This window comes from Heterodontus francisci, unplaced genomic scaffold (genome assembly GCF_036365525.1).
Source record: "Heterodontus francisci isolate sHetFra1 unplaced genomic scaffold, sHetFra1.hap1 HAP1_SCAFFOLD_69, whole genome shotgun sequence".
Lineage (NCBI taxonomy): Eukaryota > Metazoa > Chordata > Chondrichthyes > Heterodontiformes > Heterodontidae > Heterodontus > Heterodontus francisci.
In genome coordinates, this window is record NW_027140851.1 from 2178061 (window position 1) to 2184073 (window position 6013).

Sequence of the window (6013 nt, forward strand, 5' to 3'; positions counted from 1 at the left end):
GTCTCTGCATCACAGACTCAGGGGATGAGTAGACCGCCCCCTGTCTCAGTATCACAGACTCAGGGGATGAGTAGACCGTCACCTGTCTCTGTATCACAGACTCAGGGGATGAGTAGACCGCCCCCTGTCTCTGTATCACAAAATGAGGGGATGAGTAGACCGGCCCCTGTCTCTGTATCACAGACTCAGGGGTTGAGTAGACCACACACTTCGTCTCTATCACAGACCCAGGGGATGAGTAAACTGCCCCTTGTGTCTGTATCTCAGATTCAGGGGATGAGTAGACCGCCCCCTGTCTCTGTATCACAAACTCAGGGAATGAGTAGACCGCCCCCTGTCTCTGTATCACAGACTCGGGGGATGAGTAGACCGCCCCCTGTCTCTGTATCATTGATTCAGGGGATGAGTAGACCGCCCCATGTCTCTGTAACATTGATTCCGGGGATGAGGAGACAGCCCCCTGTCTCTGTGTCACAGACTCAGGTGATGAGCAGACTGCCCCCTGTCTCTGTATCACAGACTCAGGGGATGAGTAGATCGCCCCCTGTCTCTGTATCACATACTGAGGGGATGAGCAGACCGCCCCCTGTCTCTGTATCACATACTGAGGGGATGAGTAGACCGCCCCCTGTCGCTGTATCACAGACTCAGGGGATGAGTAGACCGCCCCCTGTCGCTGTATCACAGACTCAGGGGATGAGTAGACCGCCCCCTGTCTCTGTATCACAAACTGAGGGGATGAGTAGACTGCCCCCTGTCGCTGTATCACAGACTCAGGGGATGAGTAGACCGCCCCCTGTCTCTGTATCACAGACTCAGTGGATGAGTAGACCGCCCCCTGTCTCTCTATCACAAACTGAGGGGATAAGTAGACCGCCCCCTGTCTCTGTATCACAAACTGAGGGGATGAGTAGACCGCCCCCTGTCGCTGTATCACAGACTCAGGGGATGAGTAGACCGCCCCCTGTCTCAGTATCACAGACTCAGTGGATGAGAAGACCGCCCCCTGTCTCTGTATCACAGACTCAGGGGATGAGTAGATCGCCCCCTGTCTCTGCATCACATACTGAGGGGATAAGAAGACCACCCCCTGTCTATGTATCACAGACTCAGTGGATGAGAAGACCGCCCCCTGTCTCTGTATCACAAACTCAGGGGATGAGTAGACCGCCCCGTGTCGCTGTATCACAGACTCAGGGGATGAGTAGACCGCCCCCTGTCACTGTATCACAAACTGAGGGGATGAGTAGACCGCCCCCTGTCTCTGTATCACAGACTCAGGGGATGAGTAGACCGCCCCCTGTCACTGTATCACAAACTGAGGGGATGAGTAGACCGCCCCCTGTCTCAGTATCACAGACTCAGGGGATGAGTAGACCGCTCCCTTCCTCTTTATCACAGACTCAGGGGATGAGTAAACTGCCCCTTGTCTCTGTATCTCAGACTCAGGGGATGAGTAGTCCGCCCCCTGTCTCTGTATCTCAAACTCAGGGGATGAGTGCACCGCCCCCTGTCTCTGTATCATTGATTCAGGGGATGAGTACACCGCCCCCTGTCTCTGTATCACAGAGTCAGTGGATGAGTAGACCGTCACCTGTCTCTGTGTCACAGACTCAATGGATGAGAAGACCGCCCCCTGTCTCTGTCTCACAGAGTCAGGGGATGAGTAGACCGCCCCCTGTCTCTGTATCACATACTGAGGGGATAAGTAGACCGCCCCTGTCTCTGTATCACACACTCAGTTGATGAGTAGACAGTCCCTGTCTCTGTGTCACAGACACAGGCGATGAGCAGACTGCCCCCTGTCTCTGTATCAAAGACTCAGGGGATGAGAAGATCGCCCCCTGTCTCTGTATCACAGACTGAGGGGATGAGCAGACTGCCCCCTGTCTCTGTCTCACAGACTCAGGGCATGATTAGACAGCCCCCTTTCTCTGTATCACAGACTCAGGGTATGATTAGACCGCCCCCTGTCTCTGTATCACACACTCGGGGGATGAGTAGACCGCCCCCTGTCTCTGTCTCACAGAGTCAGTGGATGAGTAGACCGTCACCTGTCTCTGTATCACAAACTCAGTGGATGAGAAGACCGCCCCCTGTCACTGTATCAAAGACTCAGGGGATGAGTAGACCGCCCCCTGTCTCTGCATCTCAGAGTCAGGGGATGACTAGACAGCCCCCTGTCTTTGTTTCACACACTCAGTGGATGAGTAGACTGCCCCCTGTCTAGGCATCACAGACTCAGTGGATGAGTAGACCGCCCCCTGTCTCTGTTTCACAAACTGAGGGGATAAGTAGACCGCCCCTGTCTCTGTATCACTGACTCAGGGGATGAGTAGACCACCCCCTGTCTCTGTATCACATACTGAGGGGATAAGTGGACCACCCCATGTCTTTGTAACACAAATTTAGGGGATAAGTAGACTGCCCCCTGTCTCTGCATCACAGACTTAGGGGATGAGTAGACCGCCCCCTGTCTCTGCATCATTGATTCAGTGGATGAGGAGACAGGCCCCTGTCTCTGTGTCACAGACTCAGGCGATGAGCAGACTGCCCCCTGTCTCTGCATCACAGACTCAGGGGATGAGTAGACCGCCCCCTGTCTCTGTATGACAGAGTCAGTGCATGAGTAGACCGTCACCTGTCTCTGTATCACAGACTCAGTGGATGAGTAGACCGCCCCCTGTCTCTGTATCACAGACTCAGTGGATGAGAAGACCGCCCCCTGTCTCTGTATCACAAACTGAGGGGATGAGTAGACCGCCCCCTGTCTCTGTATCACAGACTCAGGGGATGAGTAGACCGCCCCCTGTCTCTGTATCACAGACTCAGGGGATGAGTAGACCGCCCCCTGTCACTGTATCACAAACTGAGGGGATGAGTAGACTGCCCCCTGTCACTGTATCACAAACTGAGGGGATGAGCAGACTGCCCCCTTTCTCTGTATCACAGACTCAGGGGATGAGTAGACCGCCCCCTGTCTCTGTCTCACAAATTTAGGGGATAAGTAGATCGCCCCCTGTCTCTGCATCACACACTCAGTGGATGAGTAGACACTCCCTGTCTCTATGTCACAGACTCAGGCGATGAGCAGACTGCCCCCTGTCTCTGTATCACAGACTCAGGGGATGAGTAGACCGCCCCCTGTCTCTGTATCACAGAGTCAGTGGATGAGTAGACCGTCACCTGTCTCTGTTTCACAGACTCAGTGGATGAGAAGATCGCCCCCTGTCTCTGTATCACAGACTGAGGGGATGAGTAGACCGACCCCTGTCTCTGCATCACATACTGAGGGGATGAGCAGACTGCCCCCTGTCTCTGTATCACAGACTCAGGGGATGAGTAGACCGCCCCCTGTCTCTGTATCACACACTCAGGGGATGAGTAGACCGCCCCCTGTCTCTGTATCACACACTCAGGGGATGAGTAGACCGCCCCCTATATCTGTATCACAGACTCAGGGGATGATTAGACAGCCCCCTTTCTCTGTATCACACACTCGGGGGATGAGTAGACTGCCCCCGATCTCTGTATCACAGACTCGGGAGATGAGTAGACCGCCTCCTGTCTTTGTATCACACACTGAGTGGATGAGTAGACTGCCCCCTGTCTAGGCATCACAGACTCAGTGGATGGGCAAACCGGCCCCTGTCTCTGTATCACAGACTCAGGGGATGAGTAGACCGCCCCCTGTCTCTGTATCTCACACTCAGCGATTGAGATAACCGCCCCCTATCTCTGTATCACAGACTCAGGGCATGAGTAGACCGCCCCCTTTCTCTGTATCACACACTCGGGGGATGAGTAGACCGACCCCTGTCTCTGTCTCACAGAATCGGGGGATGAGTAGACCGCCCCCAGACTCTGTATCATTGATTCAGGGAATGATTAGACCGCCCCCTGTCTCTGTATAACAGACTCAGGGGATGAGTAGACCGCCCCCTGTCTCTGTCTCACAGAGTCAGTGGATGACTAGACCGTCACGTGTCTCTGTATCACAAACTCAGTGGATGAGAAGACCGCCCCCTGTCTCTTTCTCACAGAGTCAGGGGATGAGTAGACCGCACCCTGTCTCTGTTTCACAAACTGAGGGGATAAGTAGACCGCCCCTGTCTCTGTATCACTGACTCAGGGGATGAGTGGACCACCCCCTGTCTCTGTATCACATACTGAGGGGATAAGTGGACCGCCCCCTGTCTCTGTTTCACAAACTGAGGGGATAAGTAGACCGCCCCTGTCTCTGCATCACAGACTCAGGGGATGAGTAGACCGCCCCCTGTCTCAGTATCACAGACTCAGGGGATGAGTAGACCGTCACCTGTCTCTGTATCACAGACTCAGGGGATGAGTAGACCGCCCCCTGTCTCTGTATCACAAAATGAGGGGATGAGTAGACCGGCCCCTGTCTCTGTATCACAGACTCAGGGGTTGAGTAGACCACCCCCTTCGTCTCTATCACAGACCCAGGGGATGAGTAAACTGCCCCTTGTGTCTGTATCTCAGATTCAGGGGATGAGTAGACCGCCCCCTGTCTCTGTATCACAAACTCAGGGAATGAGTAGACCGCCCCCTGTCTCTGTATCACAGACTCGGGGGATGAGTAGACCGCCCCCTGTCTCTGTATCATTGATTCAGGGGATGAGTAGACCGCCCCATGTCTCTGTATCATTGATTCCGGGGATGAGGAGACAGCCCCCTGTCTCTGTGTCACAGACTCAGGTGATGAGCAGACTGCCCCCTGTCTCTGTATCACAGACTCAGGGGATGAGTAGATCGCCCCCTGTCTCTGTATCACATACTGAGGGGATGAGCAGACCGCGCCCTGTCTCTGTATCACAGACTGAGGGGATGAGTAGACCGCCCCCTGTCGCTGTATCACAGACTCAGGGGATGAGTAGACCGCCCCCTGTCTCTGTATCACAAACTGAGGGGATGAGTAGACCGCCCCCTGTCGCTGTATCACAGACTCAGGGGATGAGTAGACCGCCCCCTGTCTCTGTATCACAGACTCAGTGGATGAGTAGACCGCCCCCTGTCTCTCTATCACAAACTGAGGGGATAAGTAGACCGCCCCCTGTCTCTGTATCACAAACTGAGGGGATGAGTAGACCGCCCCCTGTCGCTGTATCACAGACTCAGGGGATGAGTAGACCGCCCCCTGTCTCAGTATCACAGACTCAGTGGATGAGAAGACCGCCCCCTGTCTCTGTATCACAGACTCAGTAGATGAGAAGACCGCCCCCTGTCTCTGTATCACAGACTCAGGGGATGAGTAGATCGCCCCCTGTCTCTGCATCACATACTGAGGGGATGAGAAGACCACCCCCTGTCTCTGTATCACAGACTCAGTGGATGAGAAGACCGCCCCCTGTCTCTGTATCACAAACTCAGGGGATGAGTAGACCGCCCCGTGTCGCTGCATCACAGACTCAGGGGATGAGTAGACCGCCCCCTGTCTCCGTATCACAGACTCAGGGGATGAGTAGACCGCCCCCTGTCACTGTATCACAAACTGAGGGGATGAGTAGACCGCCCCCTGTCTCTGTATCACAGACTCAGGGGATGAGTAGACCGCTCCCTTCCTCTTTATCACAGACTCAGGGGATGAGTAAACTGCCCCTTGTCTCTGTATCTCAGACTCAGGGGATGAGTGCACCGCCCCCTGTCTCTGTATCATTGATTCAGGGGATGAGTACACCGCCCCCTGTCTCTGTATCACAGAGTCAGTGGATGAGTAGACCGTCACCTGTCTCTGTGTCACAGACTCAATGGATGAGAAGACCGCCCCCTGTCTCTGTCTCACAGAGTCAGGGGATGAGTAGACTGCCCCCTGTCTCTGTATCACATACTGAGGGGATAAGTAGACCGCCCCCTGTCTTTGTCACACAAATTTAGGGGATAAGTAGACCGCCCCCTGTCTCTGTATCACAGAGTCAGTGGATGAGTAGACCGTCACCTGTCTCTGTTTCACAGACTCAGTGGATGAGAAGATCGCCCCCTGTCTCTGTATCAA